The sequence below is a fragment of the Anser brachyrhynchus genome, assembly GCF_964034855.1.
Source record: "Anser brachyrhynchus genome assembly, chromosome: 2".
In the NCBI taxonomy this organism is placed as follows: Eukaryota; Metazoa; Chordata; class Aves; order Anseriformes; family Anatidae; genus Anser; species Anser brachyrhynchus.
The window spans coordinates 14,334,410-14,361,104 of record NC_137695.1 but is presented as its reverse complement, the minus strand read 5'-3'; the positions used below and the strand labels follow the sequence as shown (position 1 = coordinate 14,361,104).

At 36.7% G+C, this 26,695-nt stretch overlaps 1 protein-coding gene across 1 annotated transcript in view; it reads left to right on the top strand.

The window, feature by feature from the left end:
* LOC308190043 (uncharacterized protein) overlaps positions 1–26,695 on the top strand; it is a 316,509-nt gene that overhangs the window by 269,587 nt on the left and 20,227 nt on the right. The gene's annotated exons all lie outside the window — the stretch shown is intronic.

The window sequence follows — 26,695 nt, the reverse complement described above, 5'->3', positions numbered from 1 at the left end:
GAGCAAAAAATTACAAGCACTACCTTGCCTTTGAGGGGCTTCACTCCAGATTTACAATCTTGTCCTTGGTGAGGTGGTCAGGGTCTGCTCTGGCTTGGCATGCTCAGGCTACCTGAGCAGAAGGCAGACTGGGGACAAACCTCCCAATGACACCTGTCATCTCAGCCAATATTTAAATTAACGACTGAAGCTGTTGTAGAAACCCACAAACCAAAGAAGTCTTAAATCATTTGAAAAGTGAGTAATCCTCTCTAATGAGTAAGGCTCCAGAACAAGCACAAGCAAGAGGGTTGAGCAGAGGCTTTTGCAGGGTATACTTTCCCTTTAGGACATCCAGTACGTTTTGCACTATTTTCTTTATCATCTCCAAGCTCTCTCTTTCCTTTTCTTGTTAGCACAGAACATTTCACCTCTTTCCTAAATAGAGCTCCTGCCCTTGTTATTACTTCAACTTACAAATATGAAATGAATGTTGCCCAAATCCTTGTATGCACTGAGTTACATTGAACTCGCAGTGGATCTTGGTATGTGTGGGAGGAGATAATTCCATTGTTTGGAGGAGAAAGTATTTTGGTAGCACTGAGGAGTCAGAGTTGATTCTTTGGCATAATTTAAACTAGTGTCAGCTGCAGGTCAAGACACATATAAGATTTTCTTAAATCATACTAATTTTACACTGCTATTTTATCCCTTGTGCTGTAACCACAAACTTTGAGTAGCTTGTAGATATCTCTAACACTGGCCTACCAATGTCTTCCTTCTCCAGTGACGTTTTGTTGCTTTTTTTTTTGATTTAGGCCTGCATCTGAGTTATTATCTACCATCAGCTGTTCTCCTTCACACACTTTTTCATGCTCTAGCTACACTCATCTCTGGACATTGTACATATCTTTTATTTACTTTTCAAAGAAAAAGATAAAAAAAAAAAAAGCCTAACAAAACACAATGAACATATGAGCAGAAATATCAAAAGCTGTGGCAAGTTGCTTTGCAGGATGATACCTATCCTCAAATTAAAATAAGAAAAAAAAATGTACGTGGAAGAATTTCTTTCACTGAAGATCTCTGAATGAATCTCTTACCCAGCATGATCTCTGTCCCTAGTTTGCCTTTATTATCCTGTATAAGACTGCACATGCACTCTCATTTTTGTCATGTAAATAGATTTTTGTCAAAAAAACTTCTCAACATTTTTTTTTTCTGAGACATTTGATATTTAACTTAAATGGAATTCTGAACTCAAATTATCTAAGCCATATCACATAAGAACCTGTGCTATAATATACTTTAACATCTAAATTGTGTCTTCTACAGTTGCTCTTGGAAGAAGATACTGTATGCTGTATTTGTTGGTGCTCATTCTGTCACTAACATCTCAACATTTTAGATAGAAGAATAGGTAGTCAGGGAAACCAGTGCAGTACTGTATGAAAGCAAGATATCTGCTTTAGCTTACTTGAAAGAATTTATATGATGGAAAGGTATTACCTGAAAGCAATGGTCTCATCCAGTAACAGTTCTCAGTTGAATCAAGGACAATTCTATTGGAATTCTGTCCTGCTGCTGTGGTAAGAGAGATGATTCAGAAAAATGCAGACTCAGGAGTGAAGATCAGCACCAAAAAGCCCGTATAGATGTTCCTCAGTACATGATTATCAGCAGTACTGCTTCATAGTTTTCAAGGTGTAGGTACAGAGTTACCTTAGTTACATTACCATTTGCAAATGACTTTTTTTGTGTTTGTGTGTGAGGGTGGCATTACTTTTTGCCCAAACCCCTCCATCATGACCCCTATTTTCTACTAAATATTCCTTGATTTTTTTAAGGCTCTTACACAGCCACAGCAGAAGAGGGTTTATGTTTAAATAGTTTTGGAAAGCAGGTCATTTTCCTATCCATCTGCTTCTTCCCACTGGGCCCACTAAGCTGCCTTCCTGCCTGAGAGGGTCTAGTGTTAGACCTCTGGAAGAATTAGCTTCCAACAGCATGGTTTCCTATGGAAACTTGACTTCCCAGAGGAAATGGGGAGAGAGCACTGATGAAGTGGAAAAACCACCTTATTTTCTGCTGGAGCAGCTCAGAGCATTGAAAAGCACTGCTGGTAAAGCACTTTGTCAGCTCAGAGCTGCCCTATTGTTGGCTGTACCTGCCTGCATCCTGCAGCTGAAAACCTGTGCTGCTCCCAAATGCATCCGTGGTAGCAGCCTGCACTGTGAAAAAACATAGCCAGCATACACGTACTGAACATACAGGGAATAGATGCAGCAGCCTGCTTTTCAATAGACCTTGTGTACTTGAAAAGACAGCCAGAGTAGAGCTTTGGAACTGATACAGCCCCAGAAGTGATGGGGCAGCTTCCCCATGGCAGGTCTCCTGTCTCCTACCACATCCTTCTCCCATTTAGTTGGGACTGCTCATGGGCACCAAACATTTTGTCTTCTGTTTCTAGATGTTGGTGTTTTCTGACAGTGTCAAGACCAATAAGGCTTTGCATCTGTTTCATTAGTCCATTGTGTAACTTCCTTTGGGGAGTAAAGTCAGATTTCCATAGGAGATTTCTCTTGCAGCTTTACTATCAGAAGTCGGTTAGGGCTCAGGTACCTTTAGAGCTGCATAAGGGAACCTGGGGATGCAATGAAAAGGTTACCTGATCTTTTCCTGTTGCCATTAGCATGAAAAATGCCAATGTCTTGTCATTATGGGTTACTTGGGTTACTTCCATTGTGTCTGTCACTGTCTATATTACTTGCCCTTTAAATATAAGAAATGTATAAGTTTTCTAGGACTTATCACATTTTATTCACTAACGAAGGCACTTTGTGACCAGATACTAGAAGTATTGATTGTAAGGACTATGTATTCTCTTTAAGTGCTTAGTTTCGGAGGACGGATTTTTTTTTTTTTTTTAATTTTTTTTTTTAGATTGAACATCAGTGAACTGCTGAATGCTACAAGAACCAAAGAACCATGTCTGCTACACTTTCTGCCTGTAGTGTTGCAGCTGGCACAGCTAACAAATATCAGCCTGGAGGTAATAAAGCAAATAATGAGAAATTAAGCCTTTCTTGAGGCAGATTTTGAAGGAGAGATTGTCTTTACCATTCTAGTTTTTCTTCAGTAACAAAACATCTTTCTAGATTTTTTTAATTGATTAAATTAAAAATTTCCTAAAAGGTCAAGGCTTTGGACCCTTCAGGTATATGAAGGATCCTTGATGACAGGCTGTTTTTCACTGTTGGTGACGGAAGAAAGCAGACATGGAGCTGCCAAAATGGGAAAGACTGAAATCACGTACACTCATATAGTTTCATATATCTTTGGAGGAACTGTTGATCTTTCTAAATGCTGCTCCCCTGTGCTATTACTACAAATTCATATGCTGAATAGGCTGAATTATTAAACTCCATATATGTTGCAGGTGAAACTAATAAAACCACACAACTAACGGCCAAGGCAATTCAGAGATAGCTATATAAACATTCATAAGCTGCTTTGGCTAATGACCAATTTCTTGTATCCATCATTCAGCCTCCCCTTCTGTGTGGTGTTCACTGAAGCAAGATAACATCTAGACGTACACTGAAGTGACAGCTACACGAACCATAGAAACAGAAATAGAGCTACTTTCAAAGATAAGGGGTATAATATATGAGCCTTTAAAGGACAGTGATCCCCATCAGCAAAAAAGGTCATTATTTTACAAAGAACTGGTTTTGTTCCTGAAGTACAGCACACAGAAACCCAGCTAACCATTAGTTTCATGAGTTCTTAACTTAGCAAAACGTGTCGAGGCAGATAGAAGTCCATTACTATTTTGTCAGATTAATTTTAAACCACCAAACACCCTTCCACAGCCTCCCACACACTCCCAAAAAAGGACGAAATTTTGGTCTCAGTGTTGAAAAAATCCCAACACCTCCAAAAATGTTAAAAAAGAGGGATGTGTAGGGATAATTCTGTTCCTAAGAAAGACGTATTTATGAAAAAGGTTTTCAAAGAAACAAAAAATAGGAGTTCCACCATAGTATTGGCTTAGTAGCTAGATGAATCCTGTTGCCTTTACCTCTAAAAAATGGTAGTTCCTCTACAGGTTTGCTATGCACACTATGTATTGTGGTAACATGTCTATGGATTCAGAATAGTAACACCTGCCTACATGACCTAACGTTCAAACAATGTGAAGCTGAAGCTGCGTAGATGAATGACATTTTCTCATGTCCGTGAAATGCTTCTCACCATCCGAGAAGCCAGACAGTAGTTTTGGGTAATACATATCTGTCAGCTGTGAATTCTACCATCAGATGAACTGTCTGTTAATTATATATACATCTCTAAGCAGCTATCACATGATTGTAGATTTAAATCATTAATATTGAGTAAGACAGGATTCAAACAAATGGCCTTCCTGTGAAAGGTTACAGAATTCATGAAAGCCCAGAGAATTGTTGTCTTACAGCATGATGGTTCTGTTTATTTTCCTCCTTTTACTGAGGTGCAGGATTCCTGGAAGTCTCATGCTCTTTTAGGCATTTTAGAAGAGTTGGTGTTTTCTAGCACTAAACAACTGTTTCCTTTTCAAAACAGTACTAGCACTGGAACATCTTTCATGTTTCAGTTCTTAAGAAATAGTCCTTATATTATCACCAAAGCTATAGGCTGCAGTGATAGCATGTATAATAAAGAAGAAAAAAAAAAGGAACTGATTTTCTCTTTTTACTGACCATCTATTTCCTTGACTATTGAGAATACAGTACTTTCCTTTGAAAATTAAGGAAATATATTTTCCTTTCATAGCAATCTGTATATTAACCAAGGAATTGCTCTAGAAAGTTTTTTCTCTACTGTAAAATTCAAAACCGATTTCTCCATCAGAACTCCTACTTTTGGAAATTAATTCTAGTTACAGGCCTAGGAAACTATTCAAGGTATAACAGTTCTCCAGCCAACAAACTTGACACTATCCATTATACAAACAAAATATGTTCCTGGGGAGACAAGTACTCATTTGCTAGCTTTCATTCTGGAATACATCTTTCCATTTTGTTATAACACTTCTGTTCAAAAATGGGGGATTATAACACTAATACCAACAAAAGCTATAGTGATTCACACACACAGTCACAGTGCTCAGAGTGGGCTAAACAAAGAATTATTGACGTTCACCCTCTAAGCACTCTAAAAATAAACTATGATTTTTGAAGTTACTCATAAACAGCTTCCAATAGGGCTTCAGTTAATATGAACTCACAAATATTTTAAGTTCCAACTATGTGAAAATGAGTCCAAAATTGACTCTGAATGATGAATTTTATGACTTAGATATGATTGAACTTGAAAGAAAGCATATGTTATTGCTTAGTGTTGTTATTGTTACTTCCATCAGTAGCAAACACATCCAAATTTGGGTATACAGAATTATTTTGTTTCAAAGAAAGAAGAAGGGAAGATAGAAAGGGTAAGCACTGAAAACTGTTCCCCCAACCCAAAGTCCTAAATGGGAAATGCATACTTTCAGAGATTATCATATACTGAGGTTAATTTAAAATGAACAGTATAAATCTGACTAGAAATAATTGTAGATGATGTAGTATGCTATTTAAAACATGTTATTGCCCAGATCTGTGGAAATATGATCAGATAAATTATGCTTTCAATGATGTGAGACTAGAACAGTATTATTCCAACGCAAAATGCTGCCAGAAGCATGGATGTGTGTGTGCAATAACGGCATCAAGGCTGACTGGCTTCACAGGCCTTGCCAAAGCTGAGCTGTTTCTTAAAGATTTTTTTTTTAATTGTGCTTTGACTGGCATCACTCCACACATGACAGCTACAGATAGTGCTTTTGCACAGACAAAGCTCAACATTCTTGAGTGAATTTATTACCAAAACCCTTAAATGTGAACAATGAAAAGCTGAACGTCAGACACACTTCTGCATGCTTTTCCATTTTCTTTCTTATATCACACACATCACCCATGCACAGCTATCAGTTGTCTGTGTGTCTTATCAACACCAGTGCTGCTCGTGTTGCGTAGTGATTGCTAACTGAACAGGAATTGCTAGGTCAGCAAACTGTTGCTTATGGCAATGAAGATAGCACTAGGCAAGAGACAGACCTCACCTTCAAGGTGAAATCCTTTCAGAATTGACTATTTGCATGTCCTTCTTCAGCACACTTTTTTCCTTGTTTTGTTTGCAGAAAATATACTATTGTAGCATTACTGTTTGAAAACAAAAATGTAGGCTGTGTGTTTAAGTAGCAGAATACAGAAAGCTGCCACGAAACTCAAGGAGTTAAAATTTGGGAATAAAATTCCCTTCCTTTCTCCTCTATCTTTGGGAATAAATTTTCCTACCTTTCTCCTCTATCTTCTACCGTCTCTTCAATCAAAACTGGGATTCCAGATCATATTTATTCACAATATATCTTTGCCAAATCAGAAAGAAATTCTGGGGGATGAAAAAAAAAATAAAAAAAAATTTTGTTACCCAAGGGAATTTTCTTTGCTGAATATCAAAAGCCTGAAGCAAGCAATTGATGTGGGAGATCTTTAAAAGAACAAGTCAGAGGAATCCTTTTAGATTTTTAGATGGAAAGTTTAAGGAATTGCTATCAGATGCTCTTACAGCATAAAAAAAAAAAAAAAAAAAAAGCTAAAATGGTGCTTTCTGTCTGAAAGGATTACCTAGAAAAGATATTGGAAAGCAAGATGTGTGAAAAACAAAACTTTGAGGGTTCAAAACCAAAGGGACAATTAAAAAAAGAAGTAATTTGTCTGGTTTTAGGGAGCAACTCTAAAGGAGTTTCTCCATGAGAGAGATTCATAGATCCATTTTGTGCTACTGAGTAATTTCTGTTCCGGCCATTAAGGTGAACGAAAGCTTGAGTTTAGGAGAACAGAATCAGTCCAGGCTGAGTACTTTTAAATGTCCACCTACGCCACCAGCTTTGAATAGTACTGAGTGCCATGTTAACAAAACTCTTCAGCTTCCTCTAATCCTAATGGGAATTTCATATGTCAGCTAAAGCTCTGTGTATTTATTCGGGCTGTTCAACTTGCATTTGAGGAAAGAATTCCACAGCTATATTTCTAAAGATTTTACATTGACTAAACAATGGCAGCCATTGTTAACATCAGGAAGCACTGGCAGCAGACATTTAGCAACCAGAGCTATATATTATGTATGCTGTGTAAACCTTTACTCTGATGCTAAATGGCACTTTAAAATGCCATCAGTGTTATACCATATATTTCTTACAGAAGCTCCATTGTATGCACAAAAACCTTCAACAGCTTGCACTGCCATTCCTGAAATGGTCCTGGACAAGACAATCTTTTAGAAGCACATTTTATCAGTGACCAGATCTAGAGAGCTTAATAGCAATAATTCAAGAGAGGCAAGAGTTAATGCAGATGGAAGGGCACATTTCCTGAAAGGCTTCTGCTTTCTGCTATGGGCTATTTCACTCAGACCTCCCACGAAGTCAGCTCTCTCCAACTGTGGGTCTCTTTTATTCTCAATTTGGAACCCACAGAGTACTGAAAATCAGATAAAGTATCCTATCTCATTTTTCTTTCCGTACTTTTTCTGTACTCACATTCACATTCTGAATTTGGTCTGTTCTTGCAAACTTCTTTAAAAATCCTTGTAATATTCAGTGCGATTTTAAGACCTGATGCTTTACCAGAGCAAGCTGCTGTTGTTAAAAGAACAATTAAGAGCTTCCTCCTGCAGTCTTTACGCCAATCAGTGGAAACCAGCATGATTGTTGAGAAAGTTAGGCCAGGGGAAATACCTGCCAGGAAAAGTTAGGTAGCAGAAGGAAAAAAAACAACAAACCCACTCTATGGGGAATTGGAATCAAAACTCAGACATGGTGTTGAATCATAAATTCTTTATTAGTTCCTCTAACTTGAAGAGACAATGTAAATGAGCTTCTAGATATATAACTAGAAATGTATATTTTTCCTTCTCTAAAGTATTCTTCAATTACTCAGTAGAGTAATTTTGTATTCTTGAATAAGAACCTCATATGGAATCACATACATTTACTCCTGGGTAGAACAATACCTATACACATTTCAAACAATTTTGTAGGATTTAAACAAAGAAATGAAAAACACTACACTAAAATTTCAACATTTGAACTTAGAAGACATTGTGCATAGGGTCATGAGCATGCTTTTGAAGAAATACATGTCTACTCTACCTGAGGACTGGAAGGAGTAAAATGGAGAGAATGAAGAGAGTTAATTAATAAGAATTAATAATAAATATTCAATACCATGTTTTGGTCTAAAATCACTAAGATAAGCCAAATCCTCTGGACTCATGTCACCCATCTCCCAGTCCATGTTCCTGCCCTGTAAGTCTTTCACTCTTTTCCTCATTTGAAAGTGAAGCTTCATCTGTTGTGAAGCAAACAGTGGAGAAGTAAATGAAGCTGCAAAAAAACCCAACATCTTGGGCATGAACAAGTTATTCCACACTATCTTTGGTGCCTTGAATTGCACTTGAAGCTTGTCTGCAAGAATACAGAAGAGAAGGTTAAAAGTAGGGCTGTGTGCTTTAACTGACCTTCATTTTGGTTACTAAGCAGAATAATCCTAAAAAAAAAGGAAAATTGATATGGGTTGATTTGATCACTTCCCTGTCCTCATTTTTTACTCTCCAAAACACCAACTGATGTTAGACAAGACATTCATTCTTTACCATCTACAGGAACAAGAAGAATCTGACGGGATATCTAAGGGGACTTTAATTTCCCTATGATCATTAGCTTATGTGTTGTTATTTTTTTCCATGTCATACAGCATGCTGTGACAGTTTGTCTGCATATATCCATTTTATTATGAAAATGAAGGGCCAGACATCCCAGGGTGCTAGAAGAAATGTAGTGGTTCAACGGAAATATACATCAAGGTTGTGACAGATTTCCAAATGTCTATGGAAACTGGAAATGGTATTTAACATTGACTAGTGTCAATATCTCCTCACTATAAAGCATACAGTGTTTGTAAGTTGATCCACTCTTACAGAATAGAAAACTCTTACAGATAGAAAAGGAGAGATGACTCTTGACAATGATATTAAAAAACAGCAAATTTCTTTTTATCTGGAAAATTACAAGCACAGAGTAGATGACAATGAACAATAGTATGGGTTCTTCAAAAGGGCTCATAGATAAATGATGGACACTTTTGAGTATCTAGAGAACTTGTAAAAACAGCTTAAAAGGTAGGCCGGAAAGAAGGAGGAATGCATATTGAATCATAGGGGAATTATACAACCTCTTGGCAAGAATCTCTTAAGAAATCTTGGTTGGAAAATATCACTGAATTCAAAAAGAGGTAAAATAAACCCTTTAAAATAAAGGTCTAATTTAACAATAAAATCAACAAAATATAAACTACTTGAATTATCACAGAATTAGAGTTGGCAGCTTCCACCAAAGCACCTGTAAAATCAGAGATTTATATGATATATGTAGAAAAATACTAAAAAGACCCCAGTTTTAATAAATTGGAATATTCTTTTAAAATCTTATTCACAGATCTGTGCTAGGGTGAGGGTGTCTGGTTCCAAACTTGGTAAAACCTCTATCATTAGTCTTACAGCTAATCTTTAAGCTACTCTTTAAGGGGAAACAAAATTATAATGAATGTGATGTGATAATGAAAACAGTGGAAATAGAAGTGACCCACAAAAAAAGGGAACAAAGGAAATGACATGCTGGGGAAGTAAGAGTTAATAAACCAAAGGTAGAGCATGGGAGAAAATGGAGTGTGGGAACTGAGGTAATTAATTGTTTCATTTTTTTCTCCAGAAAAGAAAAACTCTCTATTACATCCTACCCCACGGAAAAGCAATCAAGTCAATGTATTTTCTCAGTGGAATAAAATGGTTTTAGACAACAGTTTTTATCAAATTCCTTATACTGTGTACTCCATGAAACACTAAAAATGTTAGATTAATTGGCAAACCACTGAGAACCCTCAGGTACACAAACACAGTGCCCGTGAAGGTACATGAAGACTAGAAATGCATAAATATGGGGAAATATGAGGAATTGAAACTGAATCTCAGAATGAGGTCCTTATGAGTTTCATCTGAATTTAGAAATTAGCTGCAAGACTTTGTTCTAGTGGAAAAAAATATTTTTAAAATTAAATTAAACATCAGAAAAATTATCAGAGGAGCAATATATCTTGCTAGGAAGTGTTTGTCATTGGTTCAAAAGAGGAAAGTGATAAACCCTTCTAAATCAATAAGACTGACAAATGTCAGTAATACACGATCCCGTGAGAATATGCAACCTCTTCAGAAATAGGGCATATCTGAGAAACCATCCAGGGCACATGCTCTGCTTTGCTGTCTGCCAGGCACATATGGGGTTTACTAAGCAGAAATGATAACCTTTTGATACTTTTCACTTCTATAAATAAAATTGGCAGAAGGTACCTCCAATGTATTCTATAGAGTATTTGTTGAAGAACTCTACAAATATAATTTGTTAAACTGCTTGTATTTATACTTTGACAAAAAGACTAAGTATATTCAGACAAAACTCCTCCCATATGAGGAGCTGGACTGCTTAAATGCCTGACGAGCTGCTTGTGATTCAGGTTGTACCGGCAGTAGGAGACAGGAAAGCTAGGACAAGTTTTACCTTAGGAGATATATATAGCCTTAGTGACAACAGAACTGTGAACAAGCAGCTGCCTGTGTGTCCATAGGGTATTATTTTCTGTCTTAGACTGTTGTGATAGAGAGATGAACCAAGAGGATGGGCAGTCATCTAAGCAAGCAAGGAAAATTGTGGCATCTGTAAGAGATGGCATCTTCATGTGGAAAGATGGCATCTTTAAGGAAAATTGTGGCATCTTCAAATCTCAAAAAGTCAAACACCAAAAGTGGGACAAGAGCTCTGTATTCCCTTCTGTCTGTAGCTCTCATGGCTAGGTTAGTCACCCAGCCATCTATGCAGATAATTCTGTGGGTGGAAACTCTCTCTAGATAATAGTAGGTATGTGCACTGATGCTGCTTGGAGAAGCAGCAAAACAATTCCTGCAAAGCACTGCTCTTGCCCTTGGCAGAAGAATGGGATTCCTCTCCCCAAACCCCTGACCCATTCCTTGTTACTAGGGGGGTATTCACACCCATTTGGTGTGAAGAAGTTTTGGTAGGGGCTGGAGAATGTAAAAGAGTCATGCTCTTCTGGGTTTTAGTCTTTTCATTCTGTTTTGCCTTTTTAAAGAAGAAACATCTTCTTTCAATCAAAGATAAAGATTTTAACCTCTTTCTGATAACAGTAGGATTTACTTCCTATAGTACACACAACCTTTGCTAACTGATGCTAATGCAATTCAAGGAAACTTTCAGGTCCATGCAGGTAGAGGACTTTGTATATTCTCTTACATTTAACTTTATTTGTCTAAAGATAACTCATCTAATCTTAGGTCCTTACATAACTGCTAGGAAGATATAGGGAATTTTGGATAATCACTCTATAAGTGACGTAAGTCATTCTTTCTGGTATCTATCTTTTCCATTGAGTAAGGATGACGAGTTTACACTTGACACTGAACTTTGGGATGGCCTGGCATGTTAGCAGCTAGAAAAAAAGCAAATGAAACTATAATCATTTGCAGTTGCAGACTAAATAACATATATCACTTTTACATTGGAATGATCCAGGCATCTGTGACTTAGGTGATATTAACCAGGTTCCTTCTGAACACATTAACAGAACTTATTCCAGCTACCAAGTTTTAGAAAAGGCTTAGCTTAAAATAATACCATTTTTTTTTCTCCTGTTGCCAACAGAAATGTCTTCTGTACTCCTATCAGTGATTTGATTTAACTGTTGATGGTGAACATCCTCTGCTTCTAGAACCTTCCTCTTCAAAACCCCAGAATCTCATGCGGGAAGGTTAAATGCTATTCTTCTCAGGTCCATTTTTAGTGTTGGAATTTTAGAATGGTTTTATAACTTTTCTGTGTTTGGTTTGCTTTGGTTAGTACACATTGCTTTGTACCATTGCCTGCCATTAGCACTGCAGTGGTAATCTTCCTCACTGTGTATACATGCTTGTAAGAAACTCTTCTCTTTCCCTGCAAAGAAAGAAAATTCATACTCACTTTTGCCAATCCCAAACTGTGATTAGGCTCCAAAAATTAACACTATCATTTTTTTACCCCAAATCTCATAACTATTTCACATCATCAGATTCATTTATAAGGGAGTTGAAGACTCACTGGATTCAAACTGGATCTGTAAAATACATGCAAAGGAAGAAAGTACTCTACTAAACTATGGCCACCTGGTTTATATATTGCTTGATGACTTCATAAATTGCACTGACTATTAATTTTAAGCAAAAAATCCTTTCATAGAAAATCTCAAGAATTTTTGTTGTGAGATGAAAAATATTCCAACCATTCTGAAAGAATTCCCTATGCTGCTTTACTTCATAGTGGGGTGAATGCAAAGCAGTATGTACCAGATCAATGCCTTCAGCTATGCCTAACCTTAGGGCTGTGTATTGTCTGAAATAGTTATAACAAGATTTTTTTGATAAGCTGAAATTTGAAACTCAGAACCTGATAATTCAGAACAAAGTCCTAAGGTCTTTTAGGCAGTGATCTGCCCTGTTAGAGAGAAGAGTATACCTGTAAGTATAATCCCTCAAATAACTGTATGTTGCGTGCAGTTGCACATAAAATGGCTGGTGGAAGTGTTGTCTATTGGTCACCGTGGATTCATATGGGAAGCTTGGTTTCAAAGTCATTTTCTAATTATTCTGATTTGGAGAAGGGATTTGAACCTAGGATTCCTAAATTCTGCAGTACACAGAGGGATCTCAGGCTGTACCATTTGCTTTTACTAACCATTTACTCACTACGGAAAGATTGTAGTCTCAGAGCTCCTGTAAATGAGTGCACGAGCCACTAGACTCTTTGGTGTTTCTCACTAAGATGAACGTTGCAGACATATTTATTTTTTTCTCTGATTTTACTACTGTCTGTATCACGATTAGTTTCTACCTATATTTCTATCTCTGTAACATCTTGATTTCTCTACTGTATCTCATCTATATACCTATATCATCAATATCTAGATCTATATGTATTCAGTCGATCATTACTGGTAGTTTGTAGTCACCCGCTGGTCTGCAATGACTTGCAGGATCCCTGCAGTGCTGATTTGGCACCTCTCTAAGTAGCACTGCCTGTTACTCAGTAGGGATTTTGCACAGTACAAGAACCTATAGACTGGCTGAACCAAAGTATTACAAGAGAGTTTTAAATAGAGTGCAGTCAGTGGGTGCCTGTGGCCTCATTTAGTTTTGAAAGGCTGTATTGATGTATTTCCTCCCCAGAATTCAAATGGAAATCTGGGAGAAGATCCCTTGAAAGACAAGCTGGAGAATGAGGGAGACCCTCTTTACCCCCTGCATTAACATTTCAACCTTGCCTCAAGTGCTTAGTACTGAGTTTGAGAACAAGGGAAATGATGTCCTGAGGCTTCAAGGCACTACTTCTCCTTTGTTCTGAGGTAGGCCATCCTGTCTATATAGATTACCGTGCTTTAGCAGGAAAGGCTCCCTTATGTCCTAAGAAGGTAATAACTTCTCTTCACATCATCACTATCTTGCCTCTACAGTCATATTGCTAATTGACCTTTGGTGTCTCTGATACCAGAGACCATGCTTAAAAATCCATCTGTACTTACCTTTAAATGCCTACCTATTCATCAGGCCCAACTGCTGGATAATGAGTCCTCAAATCTGACATGTAATGACCAACAAATTAGGTAGTGGATTATGAGACCAGGGTTAATCATCTACAGCTTGCATTTGATTGTAATAGTCTAATAGTCTTTTTTTTTTTTTTTTGCATGCTTCTGTGCAGTATTTCACAAAACAACTAGAAAAAAAAGTGATTTGCAGCTTTCATAAAAGTAAAACTTGCAGGAGTAAAGTCTACAATCCAGCTCTACATAATGGCTTGGGCAATTCAACCCTGAGTTGCTTCAGAATCTGAATTCTAGTTTCTAATTTTCCAAAGGGAATTTTCACCCTAGTGCAGACATTGCCTGCCTGCCATAAAATGCCTAGGCAACTAGTTCCTATATTGGAACCGAATAGTTGTGAGGACAGATTTATAGAAAGGACACTTTCTGAAAGCCAGGGAGGGAAGTAAGAAAGAGGTCACTCATGGATGTTCAAGCAACATGTGTGTGTCACAGATCACATGTAAGGGAGAAGCAAGAAGCTTTCTGGATATTCCTTGGTAGATTGAATTCCATGTGTGGATCACCCCATTTTTTTTGGTTCTAGGGGAAGTTAGAAGTTGTAACCCTTAGGATTCTCAGTTCAGTAAACCAAAGAATTATATGGATCTAAAAATGTTGGTAATCCACGTTAACTTGCTACATAATATGCTAAAGTCACACTTGGCTGGTCTTGGGGTAGAAACGTGCACAAGAAAAGTGGTAGATGGGGTATCAGCATGGACTAGCTTCAAATTTCTTAGCTAAATTTGTGCTATCTTTTCTTAATTGCTAACACCAATTGTTACACTGACCCAGAATATCTTACACTAAGCAACAAGACCCATTACTGTAACATTAGTGTTCAACTCGACATTAGAAAGTGAAGTCTATGACTGGGATTTACAAGTTTTAGTCTTATTTTGAAGTCAGCTGCTTACTTTGGTATGACAATCACACACCAAAAGACAAGGAGGTAAAAATATAAGTGTTTGGTGCAATCAACCATAACAGGATATTCCAGATTGAGTACATTTCTCTAACAGAGTACAACACAAAGGAAAATAGAAAGCTGGTTGTCTGTGGGTATTTTTACAATCTCTGAGAAAAAGCCTATTTAAAAATGAAATACAACTTGATATTAATTAAAATATTGTTTCTTTTTTAGACTTGATTTCTTTAAAAAACTCTAGCTCAGTGACTACTGTCTGCAAAGATTCTGAAAATTTCTGAAGCTTGGCTTGGCATCTACAGGTCTGTCACCTGTTTTTTTTTTTTTTTTTTTTTTTTTTAAATTTATCCCCCCCAAGATATTTCAAGCCATTTTATATCTGGGTAAAATAACACGAAAAAGAAGTGTTTTATTTCCCTTTTTTAACTAACTCTGATTAAGTGTAGTCGATAATTAGGATTATCGGGATTATAGCAACTGAAGCCAGAATGTAGGGTTGGATAGAAATATAAGGTATTTGAAAAGACAGCATATTTCTCGGTAGGAGGTGGTAACCTGGAAGAGCAACAAACATATTGGTGATTATCAATCCAGCTGAGATGTAATTTCACAATGTTGACATTTCCTGTTGTTCATAAAAGGGGGAGGGGGTCACTATCAGGGGGCTAGAAGAATGAAATATTTGTTAGTTTTCCATCCATTTTATTTTTCACTTTACACCCAGGTACACAGTAAAGTGAAAGGGTAGAAGATTAAATAGGCAGTACAAAATTAATAGGCAGAGCTTTCCTTATGGAAAAACTGTTATATTTCCTCTTTTAAAAAGCATACTATTTCTTCATAAAGTTATTGTTTAGCAACCTATAATCTTTTCATTAATACAAATGGAACTCGCATGTACAAAGTTCAACATCTTTGCTCTAACAAACTACTACTTCTTCCTTCCAATCTTATAGTGTAGAAAATCAACTGGTTTTGAATAAATTTAGTGATCAATCTATTAAAGTCAGTGGAAATTAAAGGCCCATTTTCTTAGAAGAGATTTTCAGTGACAAATATGAAGAACGTGATTTTTCTATTTTTTTTTCAGAACTGTCTGATAGCCTTTGCCACATAAAAGAAAAAGAGTCCTGTTTCAAGTGAAGTGAAAAACAAAACTTCTCAACAAATAAGAGGTCATCATAATCCCTGGAAAAAATAGCTAAATAGCTGTCAATTATTTATGTATTTATTTATTTATGTATATATTTATTATTTTTTTTGTGGGGGAACCTATAATATGAAGAACTGAATTGATGACATACGTAAGTATGACATACCACATTGAATGAATATTTAGTGTTTTATTTTACACCTCTAAGAATGAATCTTATTTAAAGAAGAAACTTAAGAAAAGACCATAGTAATTATTGAAAGGTTTCTGGTTGTTGGAGTTGCCTTCCTGAGAAACTAGTACATCAAGTACTTTTTGCAACCAAGATGTGTGCTATGTGTACATGTGTGTGTAAGCTATTTGTCCCAACCCCCCCCTTTTTTTTTTTTTTTGTAATGAATAGAACTTGTGTTGGGAAGGTGGGAGGTCAAAAGTTCACATCTTCCTGAGGAATCATCATGAAGAATGAGTGCATACAGACTGGTGTGGTAAAATATTTTACATATGGCAGTGCTGTATTGGAAACTAACTTGGTGAAAATCTTGTACCATTTACAGAATGTTTCTTTCATATTAAAAATAAACGTGGAATATACAATATATTATTTTACATACCTAACTGAAAATCCATTCCTTCTTTCCCTACCTGTTAATCTTGTAGTTATACAAAAAACTTTGTGTCCCCTCTGGTGGTGATGATAGCTCTAAGGCTGTATAAAGATGCAGGAAATATAGCTCCCAGTATAATTTTAGGTGTTGCTAATCAAATGCTGGAAAAGAAACACAGAACCATAAGCGTGAATTCTCACTCTGAAATATGCTTGCTATTAGCCTCTGAATTAAGAAATCATCTGCAGACACTGAAGCGGCAGGAAATATGTAGTAGCAACAATGTTCTAGAAATAAGTGAATACAATATTTCTAACATCTTGATCATATATCTGTCTCTATCTTAACAGTAAGGAACCTACTCTGATTAAGTATGTTTTTGCACACTGTTATTTGTATTCCAACTCTACACAGAGATCCTGCTTGAGCTGCCTTTGTACCAGGTACTGCAAAGATATATGGCAAGTCAGTATAGAGTCTTTGCAATGACAACTCTCTCTCTAACCTTACAGAAGCTGAGAGAAATAGAACACTGCACCTTTACTGAACAGATACAGAGCTGAGACATGCAAAGATTAAATGACTTTTTGTAGAATACATTACATAAAATGATATGGTGAATTTTATTTTAGTCTTGGATTTGTAAGGACTCACTGTTTTAGTAATTAATTACCATGGTATTATTCTCATTCATTTCTTCTTAAGATATCAGTGATTGGATCCTGTTGCTGTTGTCCTATTAGATCATAAAAGTATTAGTTACCTTCTGGAAACTGGATCTCCAGGAACTGGTTGTAATTTAAAGTATGATCCTGCACACATTAAAGCCAACTAGATTTGCTACTGCTTTTGGTAGAGTTTGCAACTATCCTGAGCAAAGTGTTGGGTTGATATATATGAAAGTTGTAGGAGGCTTATGATACTTTTCGATTCCAGGCAGGTACTGCTTACTTATGTGCTGTATAATGCCTCCTGCAATCACTCCACTGGCCTTATTATTCATCTCTGTTTCCCAATAAACTCATGAACCTAAGGCTCTTACACAGCTGTGAGAGCTTCCCCCATGTTGGCAGCTGTGGGATGCAATGTGATGTATTTATTTCTCTAAATTTGAAAATCTACAGTATAGAAAGGCATGTCAGAACCAGCCATTTTGGTCCCCCTTTATTGTCAAAGAAAAGACTGGGTTAATAGGGTCTCTGCTGTTAACTGTTTTACCCTATAGTTAATTTCAAAGTTGGATGGCTGAATCGTGATCTTAGAGTTCCAATTTCTTGCTATTCATTGTGAAAGGCAGATAAATTATCTGGCTCAGATGTAGATGTCTAAAGCATAAGTGAATGAGATAGTTCCTACCTAAGACCTTTGAAATCTCTGAAAATGAAGTCTTCATTATAAAGATAATCTGTGTAGGCTTCTGCTCCAGAGTGAATTTCATGCACTGGGAAGAAATAATCAGTCTCTTGTTTCTATGGAATATATGATCATTTTAATTGTAAAATTGTATTTCTGTAGAGTAGCCACTCTCTAAGGAGTTATTTTAGTGTCTGCAATGTGTTTATTTACATATTCAGTATACAAAGGATGAAACGTTAGCCTGCTATAAAAACATGTCACCTGTATGTTATTAATAGATGCCATGAGAAGTCTGAATCAGCAATTTGCCTATGGGCTTAAATACTTCAGTCCTTGAGTACACTCATAATATGGTATCCCATCTTCCTCTGATAGTTCTAATATGGTTCTAGCTATTCCTCTTTTTGTTTGCAAAGTTACAAAGAAAAAACATTGGAAGCACTCAGTCAGGCCAACTGGTGCCTTAATGTTGCATATGCTAACAATTTGTGCAAGAGATGTAATAATAATCGAGCAGTATAACACCAGAACAGTACTCGTTGATCATTTGTAAAAGAATAAATTGAAAATGCAAGAGTTGCACATTATGGAAAAGTCGGATGTTGAGGGTTTTAAAACTCCATTAATGAACCTTTATTTAAACAAAAAGAAAAGAAAACGTCAGCTTTAACATCATTGTTAAAGGCATACTTACTGTATTTTGCATCTCCAAAACAAATATAATACCCTTGCAGGATAAATATTCTATACACTGTGGAAAACACTGAATGCTGAAAAAAATGCCGTGAGGGCATGAGAAGGATACAGACTGGCTGTAGTCCAGCTCCCCATTTGTAGCTTATTGCTGTAAAATTTCCATATACTTCCCCTGAGTACAATGAAAAACTGTGTAAAGTGATACTTCTGGCTTTGAATGAACTAACGGCACCAGGGAATTCTTACAATAAAATGGATGAGGGGCAGCTTATACAGTTCAATCACTTTTTCCTTGGAAAAATGGATGTATAAAAATATTGCTAAAGGTCTGCCTATAATATTTTCTTGGTATGTTTAAACCTTGTTCTCAGACATTAGGCAACTTTGTGAAAAGTGGATCTAGGTAGTGACAAGCCTGAACATGCTTTAGACATTACTGAAGCTTTTAAAAGGTGTGGTATGTAAGAAGTTCTCTGCAGAGCTGCATTTTAAGCTAAGGATTTAGTTAATGCTAATAATGATACCTTGCTTACATTCAGGCCTTCAATCTGAGAATTTGACAGGAGTGCTCTAGTTACTGCAGGTACTCAAAAAGTGAACAGAGGTAAGCCACTGGATGAAAAAATAATTTTTTTTTTTCCATAAGCAGCATACACACATGCTTAAAATCAATATTTACCAGTGAATGGGAAGATTTAAGCTCCTGAAACTCACAGAGCTATGTCTTTTACTAAACATATACCAAACCCTATGTGCAAGGTGAGATCCACAAAGGTATTTAGATTAGATTACATTTAATGCAATAAGTAGGAGTCAAAATACTTGTGAACATGAACCTTGGTGACATGAGGTGCAATTCAGTGTATGCACTGTTAGGGTGTGAAGGTCTTTACACAGCCTGTCCACAGAGAGCAGGTCAACACACCAGGCTGGGCACCTACTGCTTGGGAGGTGGTGACTGGACCACTGCAAAACAACTAAAAAGTCAAAATGCTTATTTTAAAAATCATTGGTTGAACCACAAATTGAAAAGCATTTATTTTACTTTGCAAACTGCAGATATAAATTATTAAAATGCACAGAAATAGGAATAAAAATAAAAATAAAGTTCAAAAGATTAAGAAAGCCTTTTCCTTCCTTAATTTGTTACCATGATCTGATGAAGAATTTTTCTTTCTTTCTCATACATCAGGGTGAGTACCCTGAAATACCTAACTACAGCTTATAATTTATGATTCTGTGTCAGTAACAGATAGTATAATGAGGCCACAACCCTGGGCTGTGTTCCCAGCCTGTCCTTTGCCCCAGGGATGCAGGCTTCCTGCCCGTGGCCAAGCACAGCTGAACCATGCAGGCCTGTGCTTACAAAGATGAAGAAAATATGTGTTTTACATTTTCTTTGCTATTTTTATATAAAAAATCTTAGACAACAATCATCAGTAGATGCAAATAAGATTTGATATCTCGCAAAACTTTTTAAACCTGTGTTTACAATAAGGAAAAAAAAAAAGGTAGGGTTCTTTGCAGTCTTGCAAGACCCTGAACATTTGCAGAAATGTGTGTCTATGCTGGTAAGCAGCTCCCAGCTTCCACGTGGTACATGCAAGTGAGCAAGCAGCTGCATAACTTACTTGAGACTCTCACCTTTGTGGAAAGCTTTGGCTCCAAATTTTTGCTATGAATTCAACTCAGTTGCCAAAGCTAGGGGAAAAGCTGCCTGACTGCAATGAAGAAACTCTTATTCCTGTGTGTGTGCTGAAATCCTCCAAAGGTTTTTACCATGCTTTAGTGGGAGCCAAGGGCCACCACTGAGAACAGGCTGCCTCTCACGGGTGTAGGTGCTTGCCTTCCTGCAAGGGTGACTTAAAGAGCCCTAAGCTGCCACTGAGTCTGAACAGCTAAAGAGGAGATTGAATTTAGGTCCTTCATCTCTGGGTCAGTGATGTTGGATTGAATATCTACATGCATATTTGAGTTGAATAGCCACAAGAGTACTGCTAACACCCTTGGTGTGTGGGGTCAGATGTGTTCTGGTGCCCAGAGCATCAGGCATCACTGGGGCAAGAATTAATTTTCTTACCATTGATTAGGCATGCCATAAATAGAACTTCCTCTTGTAACTTACTCCAGGCATATAGGGTGTTGGGGACATGAGGAGCTTAATAGGTTAACATAAAAAATATAATAAATATATTTAAATTAATACTATTAAAATTTACTCTTGGGATAAGCCTTTGTTTTTTAAATTTCACCCTAGAGTAAAAATTTACAGCTGAATCAAAACCCCTCAAAGATGGGGTTTGTATGTGGAAACTTTGAGACAAGTTTAATTATATTAGTGACTAATAAGCAATGGCCAAAATAAAAGGTCTGGACTCTGTGCAAGCCAATTTTGGAGGCTTTTTTACAGCATTGCATGGGATTACACAGCATGGAAGCCAGAAGTATTTTTTTTCCTCTCACATTTTCATCAGGAAACTTTATAGTCTTTTAATGAACGATCATTGTGTAATGTCCTGGAAAAGTTCCCTCAGTCTTCCTAACCAGAGCATTGGACTAAATAAAATGGGTCCCTATAGAATCCATCTCAGTTTTCTACAAGAACCACCTGAATTTTTTGTAGGGTGTCTGGTCTGATGTAAACTGACATTTTATTAAGACATCCGACTTTGCATGGTTAAAATCAGGTTAAAATATCTGGAGTTGGACTTATACTAAAATGCATATCCTTAGCAGTAGAAATGATCAGGACAGTTACCAAAGGAGATGGTGAACCAATTTCTGGGAATCTTTGGCTGAAGTTTTGAAGTCTTTCCAAAATATGTGCTTTTATTATGTTTTTTTGGTCAGCTTTGTACCAAGCAGAGTAAGTCAGATTATGTCATACCACTGGATCTATCTTATCATACCATTCTAAATTTTAGACTGATACTTAAGTAATCAATAAGGAAAAGGCTGAGTCACTCATACAGGAGCAATTCTTGTCCTACCCAGGCAAAACTGGAATGTCAGCAATGCAGGTAGAGACTGTGCTTGAAGTTTTTGTGTCATAAGTGCAGAGCACCAAGGAAGTACTGAAGGAAGAGCAGGGACTCTGCACCAGCAAAGAGGGTGCTTTTGGGGACATCTAGTATGAAAGATGGCATGAGAGAAAGAACTATTAAGGTATGAAGACCAACCAATTAGTAAATAAACATTACAATAAATTAGTGGAAATGGGATCAACTAAAGTCAGGCAGTTGCAATAACCTACCACATACAGAAGCACTTGGACAGCCGTTCCCCTCCTGTTAGAAGCAAAGAGGGCAATTTTGCATGCATGTGTGACCGTATAATCTTATTTTCCTTTGGATTCATCAGTCATGATTAGTGTTCTGAATATGCAAAACAATGGAAGCGTATTATTATAGGAGATAATTCTGGTGGTGACAATGATTTTTTGTCTGATAGGAACATTGGGCTGCTCCGGGTCTTGTGTTTTATAAGGAATTTTAAAAAGTTTTGGGGTAGATATGAATTTACAACCAAATATCAAGCAAACTAGCATTTCCTGCAAAGAGAAACCCTGCTTTCAGGCCACAGCCAGCTAGCAGAGCACTGAATCATTTTTATTAGTGACACTACTTTACCTCCGTAATAATTAGGACAAATGCTTGCTACTTCGCAGCAAATACTTGCTGACCCACCCATTAGCTCCCAAGCAAACAAAGTAGAAGGACACAAGACTGATATATTATGAGCCTCTCATTACTGAAATTGCTCTTATTACCCACAATATCTAAACTTTATTACCGACAATGATGGTATTCAAGTATCCTTGGGAATTTAGAGTGTTCCACAGTTCAGAAATGCATCAGCATCAGCCTTGCCAGCACTGAATGTTATAAGTAAATAGGCAGCAGAAGAAATTCTAACTTCCAAGCAGTCCAGAAGCCAAACAAAATATTACGGGCAGAAAAAAACCCAAATCCAAACATAATTATATAGCTGGAGTTCAGGTTGTTTGGACTTGGAATGAAACTGCTTGCCCAATCCTATCAGGGGATCTTTACAGTTCCAAACCCACGTATGCCTCCCATTTACTATTTCTATTCTATACCAGCCTGCTATTTTCTGTTCAACTGGTAAGCAAAAGTCACTTTAAAATTTATTTTTTAGCCTGTACTTATCGTCAACTGTCAGACAACAATAACAGTCAAAAGACTATGCTAGTCCATCCGTCTTTCAGGCAATCCCTCCAGGAGAGATTTTCTTTATCTAGAAGGAGTTTTTCAGTCTGTTTCAGAGCCATCCAGAAAGAGTGTTTCCTAGTGGTCCATAGGAATAGCAAAGGTGGCAATTAAATTCTCCTAATGTTTCTGGAAAATCTTTACACTTCATGCTGTCACTATCAAGGTAGGTTAATGAGACAAATATTAATATTTGCAGAAAAAAGTCCCTGATTTTAAATTGAATGTCTTAAAAGAGTGTAAAGCAATGAGACTATCATTTTATTTCAAATTTAAAGTAAATCATCATTTTATTTAGATTAGATTGAAACTGATATTATAGTATGAGTATTTTAGATTGAGAAAGGACAATAGGATTCACAGCAATTCTCAGATCTATTCTAGCCAATTATAAAAATGGTTTCTCGTAAAGGGGAATCACCAGATTTTACATTCTCTGGGGCGGAGATATCCCTTATCACAATAGTCCTGCAAGTGACATAAAGTTGTCAGACACCTTTCTTTCCTTCAACGACATGTTTTATTTGAATAGAGAGATAAGCTCCTACTTCAGAGCTTACCAAATTGCCCTTTTATTCTACAGCTTCATGCCTTCTTCTCAACCTTGCTTTCAGCTAGATCAAAAAAATTTCCAACTCTCTGAGGCCTGTTTCTTGACCATACCCTAGATCCCCAGGAGACATTATATCGGTGGTCTGGCCACAAAGGACTAAGTCCCAAGTGGGCAATGGGGATCAAGAAATGTTTTTTGAGGGGACTTTGCAGGAGAGGAATAGTCAGTGGTTTGCTTAAAGATGAAATGAGTGTATTAGGTTGATGGCAAGCATGCTATCCAGAGAGAACTGGTGTTAACCAGTATGGGAAAAAAATTTTTGAAGGAGGAAAAATACAGGCAGATGGCTGCATCATGATCATGGCTGGTTGTAACTGCTGTGTAGGTCTGCACTGTGCTATGTGTAAGGGAGGAGGAGTTAAAGCTTCTATCGCCATCCAATTGATCTTTTATGTTTCAGTTTCTTGTTAGTTATAACAATGGAGTCTCTACTGTCAGTAGTAAACAATAATGTGCTAGATCATAAATTAATAATGCATTTTAATCCAACAAATTATTGTTTGTATAACTCTTACTTTTGATGACGAGGACACAAGGACTTATCCTGAGTTACACTGCACTTAAGGAAGGTTGGTGACAATCTATAAACAGTAAAGACAAACACAGAATTTTTGTGATGCATGAAATGGAGTTTTAGGCATTAATTTGGTATAATTCGAGATTACAGAGACTGTTTCCATTCAAAAATAGTTTGTCTGACCAAGGTATTATTAGGAAGCAAGTCCAGGCAGTGCTATCAAAATATTAAAATGAAAGCAAATATAACAGATTTATGAAATCTACGTAATGTTTTCTAAACATCCAGGGAAATAGGAACAATAAATAAATACACAACAGTATGCATAAATGATTATAAATTTTCTCTTTGTTCTGTATTCCATTAATGAACATCAGAGACTTTTCTCTGATAAGAGACAAAATTATGGTCCTAGCCAAATGCAGAACAGATACAGCTGATAAACCAATAGTACAGAACTTCTCTTGCTCACAGTTTGTAAGCCCATTTTTCAATCCTCTCCCATGCCAGAAAGGTCTTTTCCTTTTGTTCCCTCATAAGCGATTCTCCATACATCTGTTTTACAGACAATCACTGTTTTACATACCCAGTCCTTGCTATGAAACATCTACTAGGTATATATACAACCAGCTGCAAGAAAAATTCCTAGATACTGAAGCCTGTATTTGCTCAGCCTTTACTTTTGGGATAACTGGTTTGGGGAAAAGGTTCTGTTTTTCCTGATACTGGACTCTATAAATACATTGACTTACTTTTTTCAATTAACCTGAAGAGGATTTGAGGACACTATCCATTACAGCCAGGACTGGAATTAATAGCAGTCACTGGTGCCTTTAAGCAGGCCAGTATTAGAGGGGGGCAGAGGGATCTGCCTGTTACTAAAGTTGCCTGACACATCTCATGATAAAATCCCATTTTCAATTGCTAATACTTTCATCATACTTTAACTGCTTGGACTGAAATTTTCCATACTCACTGTCTGCCTCGGGCTAAATTCTTTAGGAAAATTTCAACAAAAAACATTTAGCTGAAGAAATTTTCTCTCAACTGGCTGAGTTTGGACTCTTTCCAACTGCTAGAAATAAACCAGCTCTGTCTACTCCTGCAATAATGTACTTTTCCTTGGAAATGCTAGTCAAGCTCCTTACTTACTTAAAGTAAAACATCGTTTGCTGAAGTAAACATAGCACTGGTGACTGTAACAGGGAGAGGTGATCTTCCATCAGTAAGATTCTGATCTACCATGTGGATCTACAGGTCTTTGTAAGAATGTAAAGACTGGTGCTCGTAGTTCTATGAGACTGGAGCGAATAGAATGCTTGTTTATTTTTTGTTTTATTTTGTTTTCAAAGTGAAGTAATAGGCATTGATCTATAGATATGATTGTATTATGCCTGGCCACAAGGTAGAACTGTTTGATTTCAGTCTGGCATAGGACGATGTATAACTTTGATGTATTTGCTAGAGATATTTCTAAGAGAAATACATATTAAGAAAAGTTAATTTTTTATTTTTTTTATTAATTGATCTCTGCAACTTGATTAGTGGAGATATGAGACAAGTAAATTTGGCTTTGTTCTATTTTACCTTGCACCTCTAAAAAAAATTAAAAATCTCTCTGACATTACCACGCTAGAAGAAGAAATGAAAGTGAGAATCTTCCATACTATTAAAATGGGTCTTCTTTCATGTGCATCTTCTACAAACATTCACAGCTCCTGTGATAGTGGTACCACTTAACCCTATTTTGAAACCTCATTAACCTCTTTCTTGATGCTTGTGAAATGAGATTTGTTAGATACTCAGCTCTTTAAATATTTCTTTTCTGTTAATCTAAAAGCAAAACAAAATAAAAGCAGAATGCAAAGACCTCAGAAACATCTCATCAGTGGTGTGCTATTTGTTTTCCAATGGAATAAGCGAAGAATACGAACCTTCAGATTTGCTGTTAACTTGAGATCCACTGATATATCCTCTGTATTAATTCCTTGTCTCTTTTGTTTCAGATAAATGTAATTTCATAGACCTTCTTTTCAAACTTAACATTAAAAGAAAAACATAAAAAGAGGTTATGAGATATGACAAAGAACCACAGGATTTAATTCTAATTATCCTTGTCCAATAATCCTTGTCCACTGACAGGAGTGGATTATTTGCACACATTCTGAGTAGGGGGTTGCTCCTTGAAATGAGCCATCCTCAGTACTTGTTTTATTCCTCAGCCTCTTTGCATCTGTCACAGTACTCTTAAAGTCCTACATCGAAGAATCCACACACAGTAGACTTTTTTTTTTTTTTTCCCTATATGTCTCCCATGAAAAGGAAAGGTGGAATATTAGTCCAAGTGGACTTTTAAAGCTCAATAGAATTCTGGGCTCTACATAAAGAAGACTATCCCTCTTTACCATATCACCCACCTATGTGATAGAAAATATTCTCAGAGATGCATAGCTTGCTGTGGATTCACCTCATGTATTTGTTCAGATATTTTAGCCACCAAGCTCTATCAATATCATGATCAGGAGATTTCTAGAGTGAGCCGAAAACAGTTAACTTGGTCTTTTCCTTTATATCTGTTTAAGCTTTTTTTTATTTATTTAAATATTTTTGAACATGGTGTTCCTCAATGGGCTCCGTTAATTGCCATGAGCATTTTGTCCCGATTAAGTTGTCAGGCAGGACTCCTGATATCTTTGTGAAAAACACAATTTTATGAAATGGTTCTAAAGACAACTGAAAGGCAGACATGCAACTGCTAAGTTTATGGATCAGGAACATTATTTCTTTCAT